A 22,285-nucleotide genomic window follows, 5' to 3' on the forward strand; every position below is an offset into this window, starting at 1 on the left:
GAAGGCTTTTATTCATTCATTCATTCATTTTCTTGTCTGCTTAGTCCCTTTATTAATCCGGGGTCGCCACAGCGGAATGAACCGCCAACTTCAGCAAGTTTTTACGCAGTGGATGCCCTTCCAGCCACAACCCATCTCTGAGAAACATGCACACACACATTCATACACACACTCATACACTACGGACAATTTAGCCAACCCAATTCACCTGTACCCGTTTTTGGACTGTGGGGGAAACCGGACCACACGAAGGAAACCCAAGCGAAGGCAGGGAGAACATGCAAACTCCACACAGAAACACCAACTGAGCCGAGGTTCGAACCAGCGACCCAGTGACCTTCTTGCTGTGAGCAAGATTGCACAGCACATTCATTCCCGAAAGCACTACCTACTGGGCCACTGCCTCGCCCAAAGGCTTTTCTTATTTATTATTAATATTTATTGATTTATTAGTTTTTGGGGGGAGGCGGGGGTGATAATAAATTAGCATTTAGAAATTTTATCTCATTACATTATATAGAAAACTGTAATAGCATACAGTTTAAATGCACATTTGTATTAAAAAGTGTGTTAATGATCACCATCTGACAAGCTAATCCAGCACAAATTAGTGTTTAAAATGTCAGTAAATTGCGAAATTTGAACTTGGAATAACTGCAATAAGATCCACTTTTTGAGGAAAAAAAAAGAATTACCCCTTTTAACAGGCTGGTTACGGGCCTGGGATATTCGATGAATTACAAGCGTCCAGCTATCTGACCGTCTTTTCCTGCATCCGAAATGTTTCTGGCTTTGATTGAGTCAGTGGTAAAGTGCCCACATGTTTCAGTGATTAAAGGGTCTGTAAAAAACTGTCGCTGCAGATAAATTCTTACCCCGGCCGTTATCATTTAAGCTCTGATAGTGTGCGACATTTGCACTCTAGTATTTTGATAATTGCTTACTGTGATTAACGACTGGGCCATTGAGGGTGTTAAGCTGTAGAGGCTGGGATAGGAGATAGTGAGATCGTGTGTGTGTGTGTGTGTGTGTGTGTGTGTGCGTGTGCGTGTGCGTGTGCGTGTGCGTGTGTGTTTGAGGCAGAAACTACAGTGCCACTCAGGCCTGACAAAAGAACAACTCTATTTCCGAGTGACTAGAGGGGAAAATACATTGTCGGACCTCTTTAGACTGTCTTTTGTATCAGCCGTCATGTGTTGTCTGGAAAGAGGAAGCTACAGGCTAATAATATCATTCATCATAGCAAGAAGACAGGGGCTGTGAGCAATGTAATCACTTTCATTCTATTTCAGTTGATTACTTATTTCAAGGAAGGTTTGCTATAAATGACTATATGCTAAATGATTAAGAAATGAATTATAAAATTTAAAGAAAATACATTAAATATGTTTTAAAATATGCATTGATTTTGAATACATTCTTCATTCATTCATTCATTTTCTTTTCAGCTTAGTCTCTTTTTTAATCTGGGGTCGCCACAGCAGAATGAACCGCCAACTTATCCAGCATATATTTTACACAGTGGATGCCCTTACAGTCGCAACCTTTGAATGCATTCTAAATTCATACAAATATTTTCATTCATTCATTCATTTCTTCATTCATTCACTACATCATTTATTCATTCATTCATTACATCATTCATTTATTAATCCATTCATTCATTCACTCTTTCATTCATCAATTTATTCCATTATTCATTCATTCATTCATTCCATCATTCATTTATTTATTCATTTACTCAAAACCCAATTTGTGTTGATTTTTGAATGCATTTTAAATTCATACAAATATTTTCATCCATTCATTCGTTTCATCATTCCATCATTTAATCATTCATTTACTTAAAACCTAATATGTGTTGATTTTGAATGCATTCTTAATTCATACAAATATTTTCATTCATTCATTCATTCATTCATTCATTCATTCAATCACTCATTCATTCATTCCATCATTTATTACATTATTCATCCATTCATTCATTCATTCATTCAATCACCCATTCATTCATTCATTCATTCATTCATTCATTCATTCATTCATTCATTCATTCCATCATTCATTCCATCATTCATTCCATCATTCATTCATTCATTCAATCACTCGTTCCATCAGTTATTCATTCATTTACTCAAAACCCAATATTTGTTGATTTTGAATTCATTCTTAATTCATACAAATATTTTCATTCATTCATTCATTCATTCATTCATTCATTCATTCATTCATTCATTCATTCCATCATTCATTCCATCATTCATTCATTTATTCATCCATTTACTAAAAACCCAATATGTAGGCCCACCCGGAATCTACGCACGCAGATTTCCGCAGATTTTTAGCCCATAAATAATTCTGTTTATTTACTTGAGTAAATGTGTGTAAATCTATATTTATCCAGTTTTTTTTTATTAATTTCGGTAATATGATTGACTAATGTGAAAATGTTCATCTGATTTAAGTACAATTTGTACAGTATTATTTTCTGTCTTTTATTAGATATATGACAAACTTGCTTTATTTACCAAATAAAGTAAATCTAATTGGATTTGCATTTTAAACATTAAATAAAAATTTAAAAAGATATATATGATTTTGACTGTATTCATAATCAATATTCTATTCATGCATTCATATAAATAAAACCCCAAATTTAATTCAACATTTTCATTCATTCATTCATTCTAATGAAGTCATAAATGAATTGATTTTGCATGCATTCATAATTAACATTTTTTGTTAACTCATTCTTTCATTCACTTAGTCCATAAGTTATTGATTTTAAATGTATTAATAATTAATATTTTATTTATGCATCCATTTAAATAAAACCCCAAATTTATTTTAATTCTTCATTCATTCATTCGTTTATTCAAATCAAATCCTAAATTGATTGATTTTGAATGCATTCATAACTAAAGTTTTGTTAATTCAATCTTTCAAAGAATATCCCAAATTTATTTAACATTTTCATTAATTAATTACTTAATGAATTCATTCATTTAATCATTTACTCAAAACCCAAAATGTATTGATTTTGATTGTATTCCTAATTATCATTTAACCATTCATTCACTTAAAAACCAAATTGTATTGATTTTGAATGTTTTTATAATTAAAGTTTTATTCATTCCTAAATTCATTCATGCATTTATTCATTTACTTGAAACCCAAAATGTATACATAATTAATATAAATATTTGTATTAATTAATTAATTAATTAGTTTGTTAGTTAGTTAGTTAGTTAGTTAGTTAGTTAGTTAGTTAGTTAGTTAGTTAGTTTATTTATTTATTTATTTATTTATTTATTTATTTATTTATTCATTCATTCATTTATTCATTTATTGTTATTTTTAATTTATACCCAGTAATATAAGATCAACTGATTTGAGCAACCACACTAAATAAAATATTAAGACTTGTTTTTATAGATTAAATCCTGAATGTCAGTGTATTTTTCCTTGCTGCGCTGGTGAATTATTTATTAATATTTATTATTTTTCTTCTTAAAACTTTAAAGACAAAGATCTATGCAGTAGGACAAAATATATTCATATGAAAAATTAATATCTCCCACAGCATTGCTTACCAACTAAATATGTCTTGTTTCAAAGATTACCATTCAATCATTGGCTTCCAGTGTTTTGTAACAAATGCGACCGATTCTCAATTCCCAGCTGTAATGACGGCCATCTGTCAGAAAGTGATTTCTTTTTATTTCTTACTGTACTAATATATAATAATGTAAGTAAATATAATTTTATATATAATAAGAATTTTCTATGTTTAATATAATTTCTTTAAATAAGTATATCATTGTTTTTGTAATTATTATTTTTAAATACATTTTTAAAATCTTTAACATACATTTCTTTTTTTAATCTCTGTTCTTTTCTCACAAACTTTCAGTAACTATTAGCCTGTAATGTATTTTATTTTGGACGACTCGAGCATTCAATCATTCACCAGCAAAATGATTTGTTTGCCAAAGTGTTTGTGCGTTTCGGCTGCAGAAAACAGACGTTCAGAGACTGTTAATCAAACTGGAAAGTCCTGGAAATCATTGGCTTCCAGTGTTTTGTAACAAATGCGACCGATTCTCAATTCCCAGCTGTAATGACGGCCATCTGTCAGAAAGTGCATCTGTTTAGGCCAGTCCTGCAGCACACACACACAGACACACAACGGTGTGAAGAGGAAACTGTACTGAAAGCTAGTAGAAATTAGAAAAAAAAAATAAAATTAAAATTAAATTTAAAAATATTACTGTTAATGTTAAATGTTTGTTTTATTAAACTAAAACAAAATTAAATTAAATAAAAAACTAAATTAAAATAAATTAAAATATAATAAAACAAATAAAACAAAATCAAAATTCAAAATATTAAATAAAGATATAGTAAAAACAAATAAATTAAATTAAAACAAAATTAAATTAAATAAAAACAAATCTAAATTAAATGAAATTACAATAAAAACTATTTAATTAAAACAAAATTAAATAAAAAGTAACTAAATTAAAATATAATAAAAACAAATAAATTAAATTAAAACAAAATTTAATTAAATTAAAAACTTAATTAAATAAATAAAAATGTTATTAAATAAAAACAAAATTGAATAAAAAAACTAAATTAAATTAAACAATTTACTTAAATAAAAAACTAAACTAAGTTAATTTGAATTATAATTTAAAAAATTAAATTGAAATAAAATAAATTAAATAACAGAATTAAATTAAATATAATAAAATTGAAAACAAAACTAAGTTAAATAAAAACAAATATAAATTAAATGAAAATATAATATAAAACAATTACATTTAAATTAAAGAAAACAAAATTGTATTAAATTAAAACAAAATTAAATTTAAAACGAAACTAAATTAAATACAATTAAATAAAAAATGAAATTAAATTTTTATATTTAAATTAATACAAAATATATATTAAATTAAACTAAATTTAATTTAATTAAAAAATGAAAATTTTAAAACTAAATTAATAAAATAACTAAACTAAATAAAGTAAAAATGTTATTAAATTATTTTAAAACTAAAATTAAATTAAATTAAATATAAAATTATGTTAAATAAAATTTCTAAATTAATTAAATGAATTTAAAACAAAATTAAATTAAATAATAACTAGACTAAGTTAAATTAAATTAAATAAAAACTAAACTAAATTAAGTTAAATAAAAAACTAATTAAATTTAATGAAATAAAAATGTAAACATAATTTATTTAAAAACATTAAAGCTTAATAAAAACAAATCAAATTAATAAAACCAAATTAAATTAAATAACAAAACAAAATTTAATTTACTTAAAATATACTGAAAACAGTTACAGCAAAATTACATTTCATTTCATTTAATTAAAATATAATTTAAAAAAACTAAACAAAATTAATTTCATTTAAAACATAGTCCAAAAAAACTAAATGAAACACTCGCACAGTTTCTCTAGCAGACCTGTACGCTGCTGAGCTTTGGGACAGTGATTAGAGAGCTCTCACACTGAAGAACACATCCTCCATTACAGCTCTGCTTGTCAGTGCGTTTGCATTGAACTCCAGGGATCAATTGTGTCTTTATGCCTCTCACACTTCACACTTTCAGCCTCCTGTTTTCTCTTTATTACGGTCAATCTCTTCTATCGCTCTATTCCCGCCAGTTTCTGCTTCACAATCTCTCTAAAGATCTGCATCCTCGTGCTCTTCCACACCCATATGCTCTTATTTGTTTATTTCCTGGAGAACACAGTAGGAGAGTTTTTAACACCACTAAGCCTTTGAGTTTGGTTAATATTTTTGACATCATCATGTTACAGTCTAGTTGCTCCTAACTGCATACGAAACAAAAGAAATGATAATTATAATACATTTATACCATTTGAGAGCAACATATTGTGCATTTGTCATTTTAATAGTTTTTTAATTGGATTTACTGCTTTTTAGCTTGGCGGCACAGTGGTTAGCACTATCACCTTGCAGCAAGAAGGTCGCTGATTCGAGTCTCGGGTGGGTCATTTGGCATTTCTGTGTGGAGTTTGCATGTAACGTGTTCAATAAGTGTGTTATATATATATAACATAATATATATATATACCGAAGCCTTAAAAGTGTTGGACATGCAACAGTAGACTCAATAATGATTACAGTTTTCATTTTGGGCTATCGCTTTAAGCCACTGTAATCAGAAGCTTGTAGTATAGCTAAAAGAAACATCACCACCATTGAAATGCCTGAAAGCTGCTTCAGGTAATTAGCTGTCACAGCGCTTGCTAACTCCTACAATCAATCCACAAGAGAGAGTCGGCCAGCAGTGATTTTTAATATCGACAGAGACTTTCAAAGTGACAACTTGAATCTTCCTAACACTCAAAGACTGATGAAAGTCTATAAAAGCTAACCAAACATGACATTTAACCTCAGAAATGAACCTACATATTTGGTTTTAGATATATGCTGAAGTTTAGTCATGGACGTGTATTGATAGTGAAGTGTGTTTGGATTCTGCTGGTGAAGAGTTCAGATGGAGTCACGCTTGAGTAGTGAGTGTGTTTGAGGTCGTATTTTGCATAATGTGTTTTTGTTTGTGTCTGTGCATGTTTTAAGGTTATTGTTTAACAAGCTGAAAGAGTTGAGACTACTTGGGAATGCTCTTAAAGCACATACAGCAGGGTTATTTTAGTGCTATACTGTATTATAATATTGATTTGCATCTGTTTCTGTTTTATTTTTAATAAAGTGAGTAAACCTGCTGCTTTTAAAGCGATTAGTTGACTTTACTTAAAATAAAGTGAGTAAACCTGCTGCTTTTAAAGCGATTAGTTGACTTAATAAAGTGAGTAAACCTGTTGATTTTAAAGCGATTAGTTGACTTTACTTAATAAAGTGAGTAAACCTGTTGATTTTAAAGCGATTAGTTGACTTTACTTAATAAAGTGAGTAAACCTGTTGATTTTAAAGCGATTAGTTGACTTTACTTAATAAAGTGAGTAAACCTGTTGATTTTAAAGCGATTAGTTGACTTTACTTAATAAAGTGAGTAAACCTGTTGTTTTTAAAGCGATTAGTTGACTTTACTTAATAAAGTGAGTAAACCTGTTGCTTTTAAAGCGATTAGTTGACTTTACTTAATAGTGTGAGTAAACCTGTTGCTTTTAAAGCGATTAGTTGACTTTACTTAATAAAGTGAGTAAACCTGCTGATTTTAAAGCGATTAGTTGACTTTACTTAATAAAGTGAGTAAACCTGTTGATTTTAAAGCGATTAGTTGACTTTACTTAATAAAGTAAGTAAACCTGTTGATTTTAAAGCGATTAGTTGACTTTACTTAATAAAGTGAGTAAACCTGCTGATTTTAAAGCGATTAGTTGACTTTACTTAATAAAGTGAGTAAACCTGTTGATTTTAAAGCGATTAGTTGACTTTACTTAAAATAAAGTGAGTAAACCTGTTGCTTTTAAAGCGATTAGTTGACTTTACTTAATAAAGTGAGTAAACCTGTTGATTTTAAAGCGATTAGTTGACTTTACTTAATAAAGTGAGTAAACCTGTTGATTTTAAAGCGATTAGTTGACTTTACTTAATAAAGTGAGTAAACCTGCTGATTTTAAAGCGATTAGTTGACTTTACTTAATAAAGTGAGTAAACCTGTTGATTTTAAAGCGATTAGTTGACTTTACTTAATAAAGTGAGTAAACCTGTTGATTTTAAAGCGTTTAGTTGACTTTACTTAATAAAGGGAGTAAACCTGTTGATTTTAAAGTGATTAGTTGACTTTACTTAATAAAGTGAGTAAACCTGTTGATTTTAAAGCGATTAGTTGACTTTACTTAATAAAGTGAGTAAACCTGTTGATTTTAAAGCGATTAGTTGACTTAATAAAGTGAGTAAACCTGTTGATTTTAAAGCGATTAGTTGACTTTACTTAAAATAAAGTGAGTAAACCTGTTGCTTTTAAAGCGATTAGTTGGCTTTACTTAATAAAGTGAGTAAACCTGTTGCTTTTAAAGCGATTAGTTGACTTTACTTAATAAAGTGAGTAAACCTGTTGCTTTTAAAGCGATTAGTTGACTTTACTTAATAAAGTGAGTAAACCTGTTGCTTTTAAAGCGATTAGTTGACTTTACTTAATAAAGTGAGTAAACCTGTTGTTTTTAAAGCGATTAGTTGACTTTACTTAATAAAGTGAGTAAACCTGTTGCTTTTAAAGCGATTAGTTGACTTTACTTAATAAAGTGAGTAAACCTGTTGATTTTAAAGCGATTAGTTGACTTTACTTAATAAAGTGAGTAAACCTGTTGTTTTTAAAGCGATTAGTTGACTTTACTTAATAAAGTGAGTAAACCTGTTGATTTTAAAGCGATTAGTTGACTTAATAAAGTGAGTAAACCTGTTGCTTTTAAAGCGATTAGTTGACTTTACTTAATAAAGTGAGTAAACCTGCTGCTTTTAAAGCGATTAGTTGACTTAATAAAGTGAGTAAACCTGTTGCTTTTAAAGCGATTAGTTGACTTTACTTAATAAAGTGAGTAAACCTGTTGCTTTTAAAGCGATTAGTTGACTTTACTTAATAAAGTGAGTAAACCTGTTGATTTTAAAGCGTTTAGTTGACTTTATTTAATAAAGTGAGTAAACCTGTTGATTTTAAAGCGATTAGTTGACTTTACTTAATAAAGTGAGTAAACCTGTTGATTTTAAAGCGATTAGTTGACTTTACTTAATAAAGTGAGTAAACCTGTTGATTTTAAAGCGATTAGTTGACTTTACTTAAAATAAAGTGAGTAAACCTGTCGCTTTTAAAGCGATTAGTTGACTTTACTTAATAAAGTGAGTAAACCTGTTGCTTTTAAAGCGATTAGTTGACTTTACTTAATAAAGTGAGTAAACCTGTTGTTTTTAAAGCGATTAGTTGACTTTACTTAATAAAGTGAGTAAACCTGTTGCTTTTAAAGCGATTAGTTGACTTTACTTAATAAAGTGAGTAAACCTGTTGCTTTTAAAGCGATTAGTTGACTTAATAAAGTGAGTAAACCTGCTGATTTTAAAGCGATTAGTTGATTTAATGAAGTGAGTAAACCTGTTGATTTTAAAGTGGTTAGTTGACTTTACTTTAAAAAAGTAAGTAAACCTGCTGATTTTAAAGCGATTAGTTGATTTAATGAAGTGAGTAAACCTGTTGGCTTTAAAGTGGTTAGTTGACTTTACTTAAAAAAGTAAGTAAACCTGTTGATTTTAAAGCGATTAGTTGACTTTACTTTAAAAAAGTGAGTAAACCTGCTGCTTTTAAAGTGCTTAGTTGACTTTACTTAAAAAAGTAAGTAAACCTGTTGATTTTAAAGCGATTAGTTGACTTTACTTTAAAAAAGTGAGTAAACCTGCTGCTTTTAAAGTGCTTAGTTGACTTTATTTAAAATAAAGAAAGTTAACCTGTTGATTTTTAAAGTGATTAGTTGAATTTATTTAAAATAACATCACAACAAAATGGTCTTTAGTTTGAGATCCCGGCTGAGCCAGTTGGCATATCTGTGTGGAGTTTGCATGTTCTCCTCATGTTGGCATGGGATTCCTCTGAGTGCTCTGGTTTCCCTCACAGTCCAAAGACATGCGCTATAAGCGAATTGGATGAACTAAATTAGCTGTAGTGTATGAATAAGTGCATGTGGATGTTTTTAACACAATCTCACGGCAATTCGTAATTTTTTGATTTAGTGGTAAATTCGTATGATTGTGTACGATTTCATTCTTACAATTTAGTATGATTTGCTTAACTCCTAATGACGGTTGGTTTTAGGGGCGAGTACACAGCAAACACAAATTATGCCACAAGAAACTTTTATTTTGATGCCCAGCACTAATATATATATATGTATATATATATATATATATATATATATATATATATATATATATATATATATATATATATATATATAGTGTATAATATATATGTATAAGTATATATGTATATATATGTATAAGTGTGTGTGAGAACGTTTCCCAGTGCTCGGTTGTGGCTGGAAGGGCACCTACTGCGTAAAACATATGCCATAATAGTTGGCGGTTCATTCAGCTGTGGCAACTCCTGATAATCAAGGGACTAAGCTGAATGAATAAAGTTGACCTAACTTAATTTTTGTAATTAAGCACGCAGTTAATTTCCTTTTTCTAGACAATGGGTTTACTCACTTTACGTGAAGTCAACAAATTGTTTTAAAAGCAAGGTTTTTATCCACTTTTTTAACCAAGTTAAGTTAATCTTTTTTTCCAGTGTATGATTTAGTTTTAAAGGCTTTTGAAAAGCTAAAAATAACCTGTGATTTTCATTTATCACAGAGATGAATGAGAACGCTAATAGCTCTCTCGATATTATTGACTTTAAGGTCATTTAAACAAACCCTTTCTGTCTACCGCTCTCATTTTCTCCTCCCTCGTTTCCTCAAGTCTCTCTATAGTTCATATCTTGGTGCCCAGAAAATATTTCCAGGCATTAATTTTCCAGCATGACCTCCATCCACCCCAATAAACCTGCAGGCCCTCGCCGGACAGTTTAAAACTCAATTTACATTTTATCATCAACGCTAAACTTCGCTGACTATGATGGTTTTTCTCTCTTCTGCAGGTTTAACTAAGCTTTTATTTAGAAGACGAAGAACAGGAGCTGATTTAAAGATTATTCACACACGCATAAGAAGAAAAAAAAAAAACATGAAGGCGGGAGCTGAAATGATCCACGATTTGATCCGCAGGGGAAAGAGTGAAGGTAAAAATGATTAAGCTACGGTTTAATAAATCATATTTGTCATGATTCCAAGCACAAGTGGATGAAGTGTGTTTGCCAGTGTCGTTTTTCATCTTTAATATGGTCTGGCACCATCAACACACTTTCTCTGTGGAGCAACATTGTTTTCAGTATATATATATCTATATCTATATATCTATATATATATATATATAAATATATATATATATATATATATATATATATATATATATATATATATATATATATATATATATATATATATATATATATATATATATATATATATATATATATATATATATATATATATATGTATATATACTGCGCAACATCACAAGTCTCTAAGTTATTTTAATGCTTTCTGCATTGCCCAGTGGGTACAATTGGAGATTATGGGCTATTTAAATTGTTATAATGCAATTTTATGAAAACGGAATACGAACGGAACAGAATATGGCATGATATAACTTTATTTTTATGTATTACATCTTTCATGAAAGGTAGTTGGAAGCAATTGATCAGGAATTGTTTACTTCAAAATAACTTGTGTACAATTTAAATATATATGCAAATGCCTTGTTGATGATAGAGGTCAGAGGAAAATGGCCAGACTGGTTCGAGCTGATAGAAAGGCAACGGTAACTTAAATAAGCACACGTTACAACTGAGGTATGCAGAAGAGCATCTCTGAACACACAACATGTCCAACCTTGAAGCGGATGGGCTACAGCAGCAGAAGACCACACTGGGTGGCACTCCTGTCAGCTAAGAACAGGAAACTGAGGCTATGATTCACACAGGCTCACCAAAACTGCACAATAGTAGATTAAAAAAAAACATCGCCTGGTCTGATGAGTCTCCATTTCTACTGCAACATTCAATGGTAGGGTCAGAATTTGGCATCAACATGGATCCATCCTTGTATTAACGTTTCAGGCTGCTAGTGGTGGTGTAATGGTGTGGGGGATATTTTCTTGGCACACTTTGGCCTTAGTAGTACCAATTGAGCAACAGCCTACCTTAGTATTGTTGCTGACCATGTCCATCCCTTTATGACCACAGTGAATCTTCTGATGACTACTCCCAGCAAGATAACGCACCATGTCATAAAGTGTGAATCATCTCAGACTGGCTTCTTAAACATGACAATGAGTTCACTGTACTCAAATGGCCTCCACAGTCAACAGATCTCAATCCAATAGAGCACCTTTGGGGTGTGGTGGAACAGAAGAGCCGACAAATCTGCAGCAACTGCATGATGCTATCATGTCAATAAGGACCAAAAACTCACAAAGGATTATGGCGGTTCTAAAAGCAAAGTGTGTGTGTGTGTGTGCATATATATATATATATATATATATATATATATATATATATATATATATATATATATATATATATATATATATATATATATATATATAATATGTGCATATATATGTGTGTGTGTGTGTATATATATATATATATATATATATATATATATATATATATATATATATATATATACATATATATATGCTTACTAAAAATAATTCATTTAAAATATATTACAAAAAAATGCCAATACACAAAACTAAATGACGAAATCCTGAAATAAAAACTAATCTAAATATATATATAATTTGTTGAAAAGCAAAAAAAAAAAAAGAAAAAAAATTAATTGTAAAATGTGTTTAGAGAAAGTCAATATTTTGGGGTTGATATCATCATTTTTTTGAAAATCAGTTATTATATTTTTAGTTTAGAAATGAATGCTGTTTAATATTATATTTCTTGAAAACCTGTTTGAAATAAATGATTATTTTACAGATGTTCAAATTTACTATAAGGTTAAAATTAATATTTAGCTAAAATTTCAGTACTACATACTTAATTTAATATTTTACAGTCTTTTAAAATTAATTTTCAATTTTATTTAATTATGTTTTGTTTTAATTTTGGTTTTATTTCAGGTTTTAATCATTTAGTTTTTTTTTTTTTTTTTTTTTTGTCATATTTGTCCTGTCTTTACTAATTAGTTAATCTTAATAATTTCACTCCAAGTTAAACTAAACAAATCTGGCTAACTAAAATATACAACTATTATTTTGAATTCTGTCTTTGCTTCAAGAAAACTCAAGGTTTTTCACTATTAACAGACTAAAGCATCACACTAAGGCTCTCCATCCTTAATTTTTATGTTTACAATAATTAATTTATTAAGTTTAACTAAAGAAATCTGACTGACTACAATACACTTATACATTCTATTACATTTCAGTTGCGGCAGATAGCTCTCTGCTACTCTCACATGGTGGCCCACTGAAGCTAAGCAGGACTGAGCCTGGTCAGTACCTACAGTAGATGGGAGACCACATGGGAAAGCTAGGTTGCTTGCCAGAAGTGGTGTTAGAGAGGCCAGCAGGGGGCGCTCAATCTGTGGTCTGTGTGGGTCATAACTCCCCAGTATAGTGAAGGGAGCTACATGCTGCTCAGTGAGCGCCGTCTTTCAGATGAGATGTTAAACCAAGGTTCTGACTTTCTGTGGTTGTTAAAAATCCCAGGATTTCCTTCTAAAAATATTAGGGGTTTAACCCGGGCATCGAAGCCAAATTTACCCACTGGCCTCTGTTCATGATGGCTTTCTAACCATCCTCATATCATGGCTTCATTACTCTGTCTCCTCTCTACCACTGCAGTGTGCGGTCTGGCGCAATATATCTGCCGTCGCATTATCCAGGAGGCACACTGGTGGTGGATGAGGAGATTCCCCCCAATGTGTAAAGCCCTTTGAGTGTCCAGGAAAAGCGCTATATAAATGTAAGGAATTATTATTTTTAGTTATAGTCAATAAAAAACATATTAAATTAAATACTGTGAAAAATTCCTTGCTCTGTTAAACATCATTTGAGAAATGTTTAAAAAAGAAAAAATCACTTTAATTGGATATATTAAATACCCAATTTTAGCAAAATATTAATTATAACAGTTATTTACAGTAAATTTAGCTGCCTGTTAAAATAATGATTGATTTCAAACAGGTTTTCAAGAAATATATTATTAAACAGCATTCAGTCATTTTCCTTTAGCTTAGTCCCTTTATTCATCAGGGATCGCCACCGCTGAATAAACCACCAACTTATCCAGCATATTTACGTTTTACACAGGGAATGCCCTTTCAGCTGCAACCCAGTACTGGGAAACACCCACACACTCTCACATTCACACACATGCAAATTTAGTTTATTCATTTCACCTAAAGCGCAAGTGTTTGGACTGTGGGGGAAACCGGAGCACCCAGAAGAAAACCACGCCAACATGGAGAGAACATGCAAACTCCACACAGAAACGCCAACTGGCCCAGCCGGGACTCAAACCAGCAACCTTCTTGCTGTGAGGCGACAGTGCTAACCACCGAGCCACTGTGCCGCCCTTTAAAACAGCATTCATTTCTAAATGAACAAGCTGATAACTGATTTTCAAACAAATAAGGACTGTTTACTGTTTCATTCTGCTGACTATAATACATGTAGAGCACATGTGACAATACGTACTATTTTAAACTCTGCTTCAAGAAAACTAAAGTGCAACATTTGTACTATTAACAGACTAAATCACACTGAGACTCTCCATCCCTAATTGCGAAAACTTTATGCGTTCTTTAGACAACTCAGAAGATGAATCTGACCCTCCTCGACGTCATTAAAGTGCTCAAACTGAGTCTCTATCAATCAAACATGCAACAATTCTCTAGGATTGATTAGAGGCAGTGTGACCGGGCTTTCCATTCGGGTGTCTGGCAGGGCTTAGAGAGAGAAAAAACGTGACAGCAGGAGGAAAACAGACAGACGGTCCTACCTGAACTTACATCCCGTACAGCAGAAAGTGTGGAGGAAGAGTTTCATGCTGCGGCGCGGCGGACACTGACACACTGGAGGAGGATCTGCTGCTGCAGCTCACTATTACTGCAATGCTTCTCAACTGAGGGAGAGAGAGAGAGAGAGAGAGAGAGAGAGAGCTCAAGTGTTTGGAAATGATAGCGAGGGATTTACACTGTACTGTAGAGGCACTCAAGGAATGTTCTGATTGTGATCAAATCAAATGAGATTTTGTTTATTCATTTGTCTGTCGATGTATCTTTGTTTATCTATCTATCTATCTACATGTCTATCTGTCTCTAAATTTACATCTGTCTATTTTTCTGTCTGTTTATTTATCTCTGTATATGTCTGTCTGTTTGTCTGTCTATGTATCTGTATATATGTCTATTTGTCTGTTTGTCTGTCTATGTATCTGTATATATGTCTATTTGTCTGTTTGTCTGTCTATGTATCTGTATATATGTCTATTTGTCTGTTTGTCTATTCATCTATCTATCTCTATATTCATCTGTCTTTCTGTATGCATGTCTATCTATCTATCTATCTATCTATCTATCTATCTATCTATCTATCTATCTATCTATCTATCTGTCTGTCTGTCTGTCTGTCTGTCTGTCTGTCTGTCTGTCTGTCTGTCTGTCTGTCTGTCTGTCTGTCTGTCTTTCTATATGTCTGTCTATCTATATGTCTGTCTGTAAGTTTATCTGTTTGTCTGTATGTAGGCATGTCTATTTGTTTGTCTGTCTGTCTCTGTCTGTTTATCTTTCCCTCTAGCAATTTTTCCGTCAGTCTATTTATCTTTCTGTCTGTTTGTCTGTCTATTTATTTGTCTGTCTGTCTGTCTGTCTGTCTGTCTGTCTGTCTATCTATCTATCTATCTATCTATCTATCTATCTTTCTATCTATCTATCATCTGTCTGTCTGTCTGTCTGTCTGTCTGTCTGTCTGTCTGTCTGTCTGTCTGTCTGTCTATCTATCTATCTATCTATCTATCTATCTATCTATCTATCTGTCTATCTGTCTGTCTGTCTGTCTGTCTATATGTCTGTCTATCTGTCTGTCTGTCTATTTGTCTGTCTGTTTATTTGTCTATCTTTATGTCTATTTACCTGTCTGTCTGTCTCTGTCTGTTTATCTTTCCCTCTAGCAATTTTTCCGTCAGTCTATTTATTTTTCTGTCTGTTTGTCTGTCTATTTATTTGTCTATCTATCTATCTATCTATCTATCTATCTATCTATCTATCTATCTATCTATCTATCTATCTATCTATCTATCTGTCTGTCTGTCTGTCTGTCTGTCTGTCTGTCTATTTGTCTGTCTGTTTATTTGTCTATCTTTATGTCTATTTACCTGTCTGTCTGTCTGTCTGTCTGCCTGAATGATTATTTGTCTGTCTGTCCATTTATATATGTCTATCTATTTATTTGTATGTCTGTTTATTTATCTGTCTCTGTCTATTTTTTGTCTGTCTGTCTGTCTATCTGTCTGTATGCATGCATATCTGTCTTTTTATCTATTTGTCCATCTGTCTATTTATCTATCTTTCTATCTATCTTCTTGTCTGTCTCTCTATCTGTCTGTCTTTCTATATGTCTGTCTGTCTGTCTGTATATTTGTCTGTCTGTATATTTATCTGTCTCTCGGACTATGTCACTTCAACATCATCAGAAAAAAAGTAAAACACCAACTTTAGTAGTTCCTCCTGCATGTAGATGCATAGATGCATATCTATAACCCCAAATAAAAAAATGTTGAGACCGTATGGAAAACGCAAAAAAAAAGAGTGATTCCTAAATTTGCTTTGACTTATATTTCATTGCACACAATATACAACAAACATGATTCAATGTGTTCCTCGTGATTTTATTTATTTATTTATTTTTTAAATACACATGTATACTTGCAACACATTTAAAAAAAGTTTGAACAATAAAGCATTTAGCACTTTGTAATATTAGCATTTCTTTGCAAAACACTTAAAATACATTGAGGGCCTACTCACACTATGCCATCCGTACTGTGCCCAGGCCCGTTTCCCGGATCGTTTGAGAAGTGTGAGTGCGCTGAATCAGGCTGAAGCACGGGTTCACTTGGCCGGCCCTGGCCCGGTTGGAAGAGGTGTGCCTGAGCGCGGTTCACTTGGGCTTTGGCGCGGTACGCTTGTGTGTGACTGTTTCATATGGATTTATTAATCAATCTTACTGTTCAGTGAACGCAAACTGCCGTAGTTTATTAAAGACGCAAACTCCTCACAGCACGACAGCTGCACGGCTTCAACAGACCTCCTCATTCCTGCAGCCCGAGGGCTTTATGACTGTTTATGAGCGTCAAAAGTGGCGGATCTGTTCGACGAAATATCTGACTGCGTGTCCCCGCATCCCTAAGGACTGTTTGGCGAAATATTTGACTGCGTGTCACTGCTTATCAAACGACTGAAACGATAAAACTAGAGAAATCTCCACTGTGCTGCTGAGTGAGAGAACGCTTCTCACTGAACAGCGCAGCAGCGATGACGTAAGCGTGCCGAGGCCCATTTGTGGTGTGAGTGCGAGCCGTCATGGGAGACGGGAGGGGGGACAAGCGTGCTTTGGCCCGGTTCGAGGCAACTGTACCTAGTGTGAGTACAGCCTAAGAGACTGAAGAAACCAAATGATGAAGTGTTTCAGTTGTCATTTTGTCCAATTCTTCCTGCAAACAAGTCTTAAGGTGGGCAACAGTACAGGGTTCTCATTGTCGCAGTTTGCACGTCAAAATGCACCACACATTCTCTATTGGAGACAAGTCAGGATTGCAAACAGGCCAGTCAAGTACCCGTATCCTCTTCCTCTGCAGCCAGAACTTTGTAATGTGTGCAGAATGTGGCTTTGCATTATCTTGTTGAAATATGCATGGGTGTCCCTGGAAATTAAGGCAGCATATTGTGCTCCTAAATCTACTTAATCTTAATGTACTTTTTAGCATCAGTGTTGCATCACAGAAGTTCAAGTTACCTTTGCCAAGGGCACTGACTCAACCCCATACCATGACAGACCCTGGCTTTTAGACTTGTTGCTGGTGACAGTCAAGATGATCCTTTTCTTCTTTAGTCACGAGCACACGTCATTCATTTCCCCCAAAAATACTGATTCATCTGACCACAATACATGTTTCTACTGTGATAATCCATCCCAGATGCCTCAAAGCCCAGAGAAGTCAACAGCGCTTCTGAACACTGTTAACATAGGGCTGCATTTTGGCACAGGTCAGATATAACTGGCATTTCTGGATATAACTATGTAGTGTGGTACTTGACAAACGTTTTCCAAAGTAGTCCTGAGCCCGTGTGGTGATATCACTTCTAGATGAAGGATGATTCTTGAAGCAGTGCTGCCTGAGAGATTATTGAATTAAAAAATATATATATTTGCATACTGACCACCGAGCAAACTCACGGTCATAGATACATGTGTATATCTCCGGCTCTGGGTGGCCACAGTTCTCCACTGCAGCTTGGTCCCGCATTCATTTCAAAGGAGTAGTACACTAACCTGTACTAAAATGACAGCTCTACTGACGCATTCACTCCAATAGACAACAACAGGGTAGGCGACATGTAATGTAAATATCTATGTATTCGGCCCATCTTTGCTCCTAAAGGACTAAACCTTTCTTGTATGCTGCTTTTGTACTAAATCATAGTTACCATTACCTGTTGACATCACCTGTTTCAAATCACATCATTATTCGTGCGTCCAGTTCTAAACTGCTCCTGACCCAACTTTTTTTGTACTGTGTTGCAGGTCTGAATGACAGAAAAGGATGTAAACGTACAACTGAAATGAGGTTGACCAGACAAAACATGAAATATTTATATTGTCAACCATCCCTGCTGAAAAATCCAGCTTAAACCAGCTCAGGCTGGTTGGCTGGTTTTAGCTGGTTAACCAAGCTGGTTTTAGAGAGGTTTTGGCCACTTCCAGGCTGGTTTCCAGCCATTTCCAGCCAAGCTGGTAGTCCAGCCAAAACCAGCTACGTCCAACCTAAACCAGGCTGGTCAAGCTGGTTTAAGCTGGATTTGGCTGGTCATTTTCCAGCCTGACCAGCTAAGACCAGGCTGGAAATGGCCAAAACCCCTCTTAAACCAGCCTGGTTGACCAGCTAAAACCAGCCAACCAGCCTAGGCTGGTTTAGGCTGGATTTTTCAGCAGGGATGCGATACAAGTTAAAGTAAATGTGGAAATCAATACTTTCTTTTTTTATTTGCGTTTTCCATACTGTCTCAACTTTTCTGGTTAGGGGTTGTAATATGATTGGCAGGTTGATCCAATGCCCTCATGCCAGTAAACACCAGTCAGAAAAGAGATGTTGTTGAGTGAGAGCAAAGTTAGCATGATTAAAGATTAAGTGGATGGATGAATTTAAAAAATAGATATGAACTGAGCAATTATTTATGACAAGTGCCTAAGCATTCCATAAAAAAAATCAATGGTGACATTAAAAACCTCATAGCAAATCATTAGATTACAGTCGTTTAAACACATTATTGCCTAAAAATCTGATTTACTTTGGAGAAGATGGCTATAAGAGTTAGACTGTCACAGTTTATTAAGCCTGTGAGGTTATGATCAGTCACATTTATCAGTACAGTAAGTGGTAGCTGATGCTAATAGAGGCAGACAGGCAGCAGAGGCATCTCACCTCCTCCCACATTCTAGATGTTTCTGTCAGTGTTTAGTGCTGTCGGTGCAGGTGAGCGCTGTCTCTGTCATCGCGTCCCATAAACACACTCCATAACAAGAGCTGCTGCAGCGCGGAGAGAGGCTTTAAATATACTGTCATTCACTGAGTCCCGTCCTCATGGTGTACAGCGTAAACAGAAGAGTTCACTGAACATGTGCACATAGATACCACCTATTTACCATATAGCTAATAACTTGAACTGTTAAAAGCTATTAGTTACTAGTTAATTAGTTAAAGTTGTTAGTGCCTAATAAAGTTATGTTAAATAATAACCTTAATTTTTCTGATTATGATTGTAATGCAATTATGTGCACCTTTTGTAAAGCTGCTTTGAAACCATAATTATTGAGAACATGCAAACTCCACACAGAAATGACAACTGAGCTGAGGCTTTAACCAGTGACCTTCTTGCTGTGAGGCGACAGCACTACCTGCTGCGCCACTGCGCTATCCAATGTTTTCATTATTAAAGGGAAAAAACATTCAAAACTACATAGCTTTGGGTTAAAACATGTTTGCCTATAAACCTGAAAATTGGTTTGGTCACTCTTTACAGCAATAACTGCAATTAAGCAATTAAGTTTCATAATATCGTCTTTTACAGCCCTGTGAAGGAATTTTGGCCCACTCATCTTTGTAGAATTATTGTAATTCAGCTACATTAAAGGTATTTTTAAGGATTTACCATACTATTTAGGGTCACGCCACAGCACCTCATTTGTATTCAGGTCAGGACTTTGACTAGGCCACTCAAAGTCTTCATTTTGTTTTTCTTGAGCAATTCAAAAGCGGACCTGCTGGTAACCTTTGGATCATTGTCCTGCTGCAGAAGTTTGCTTCAGCTTGAGGTCTTTAACAGATGGCCGAATATTATCCTTCAGGATATTTTTGTACACAGCAGAATTCAGGATTCCATTTATTGCAGAAAGTCTTGTAGGTCCTAAAGGATCAAAACAGCGAGGAGTCATGAACACTCACCTTTCTTATGGTGAAGTCATGAACACTCACCTTTCTTATGGTGGAGTCATGAACACTCACCTTTCTTATGGTGGAGTCATGAACACTCACCTTTCTTATGGTGGAGTCATGAACACTCACCTTTGTTATGGTGGAGTCATGAACACTCACCTTTCTTATGGTGGAGTCATGAACACTCACCTTTGTTATGGTGGAGTCATGAACAGTCACCTTTGTTATGGTGGAGTCATGAACATTCACCTTTCTTATGGTGGAGTCATGAAGAGTCACCTTTGTTATGATGGAGTCATGAACACTCACCTTTGTTATGGTGGATTCATGAACACTCACCTTTGTTATGGTGGAGTCATAAAGACTCACCTTTGTTATGGTGGAGTCATGAACACTCACCTTTGTTATGGTGGAGTTATGAACACTCACCTTTGTTATGGTGGAGTCATGAACACTCACCTTTGTTATGGTGGAGTCATGAAGACTCACCTTTGTTATGGTGGAGTCATGAACACTCACCTTTGTTATGATGGGAGTCATGAACACTCACCTTTGTTATGGTGGAGTCATGAACACTCACCTTTGTTATGATGGAGTCATGAAGACTCACCTTTGTTATGGTGGAGTCATGAACACTCACCTTTGTTATGGTGGAGTCATGAACACTCGCCTTTGTTATGGTGGAGTCATGAAGACTCACCTTTGTTATGGTGGAGTCATGAAGACTCACCTTTGTTATGGTGGAGTCATGAACACTCACCTTTGTTATGGTGGAGTCATGAACACTCACCTTTGTTATGGTGGAGTCATGAAGACTCACCTTTGTTATGGTGGAGTCATGAAGACTCACCTTTGTTATGGTGGAGTCATGAAGACTCACCTTTGTTATGGTGGAGTCATGAAGACTCACCTTTGTTATGATGGAGTCATGAACACTCACCTTTGTTATGGTGGAGTCATGAACACTCACCTTTGTTATGGTGGAGTCATGAAGACTCACCTTTGTTATGGTGGAGTCATGAAGACTCACCTTTGTTATGGTGGAGTCATGAACACTCACCTTTGTTATGGTGGAGTCATGAAGACTCACCTTTGTTATGGTGGAGTCATGAACACTCACCTTTGTTATGGTGGAGTCATGAAGACTCACCTTTGTTATGGTGGAGTCATGAACAGTCACCTTTGTTATGGTGGAGTCATGAAGACTCACCTTTGTTATGGTGGAGTCATGAAGACTCACCTTTGTTATGGTGGAGTCATGAACAGTTACCTAAGCTGAGGCAAGTGAGGCCTGCAGTTCTTTGGATATTGTTGTAGGGTCTATTTTGACCTCTTGGATGAGTTATCGCTGCACTTTTGAAGTAACTATGGTTGGTCAGCCACTTTCATGCTTTTATCATTTGTAGAGAATACCCCTTACTGTGGTTTGCTGCAGTCCAATAGCTTTAGACATGGCTTTATAAACTTTATTAAGACTGGTAGATCTCCCTTATTTCTTTTTCATTTTTTTCTAATTTCATTGGATCTCGGCATGATGTCTAGCTTTTGAGGGTCTTTTGGTCAACTTCTTTGTCAGGCAGGTCCTATTTAGGTCATTTCTTGGTTGCGAATAGGTGTGGCAGTAATCAGGCCTGGGTGTGGCTGGAGAAACGGTGACACGTTCAATAAGTTATATTTTTCTCTTTATATATCATTTTTAATGCTAAGTAATTACTATTTCGGTTCTGCACTATAATCCTTAAGCCACCTTTACATTGCACACAACATTTGGACACCACTGTCGGAATACGCCCCCTTGTGGCAGCCGTACAGTAGGGCTGCTCGATTTTGGGAAAAATCATAATCACGATTATTTTGGTCATAATTGTAATCACGATTATTCAAAACGATATATATATATATATATATATATATATATTTTTTTATAAATATTTCCCAAATGATGTTTAACAG

General features: G+C 33.8%; 1 protein-coding gene across 2 annotated transcripts in view; it reads right to left on the reverse strand.

Moving 5' to 3' along the window:
* ctxnd1 (cortexin domain containing 1) overlaps window positions 1-20,108 on the reverse strand; it is a 41,012-nt gene extending 20,904 nt beyond the window's left edge. The window contains exons 1-2 of one of the 2 annotated variants that reach the window (XR_015495219.1): window positions 19,322-20,108; window positions 14,621-14,743 (exon numbers count right to left, since the gene is read on the reverse strand). The gene's annotated coding sequence lies outside the window, so the exon portion shown is untranslated. Of the gene's footprint in view, window positions 1-14,620; window positions 14,746-19,321 lie in introns of those variants that run through there. The other variant, XM_087260585.1, reaches the window with a different exon arrangement.
* Window positions 20,109-22,285: the final 2,177 nt, after the last annotated feature.

The sequence above is a fragment of the Danio rerio genome, chromosome 7 (genome assembly GCF_052040795.2).
Source record: "Danio rerio strain M-AB ecotype USA chromosome 7, GRCz13ab, whole genome shotgun sequence".
Classification (NCBI taxonomy): domain Eukaryota; kingdom Metazoa; phylum Chordata; class Actinopteri; order Cypriniformes; family Danionidae; genus Danio; species Danio rerio.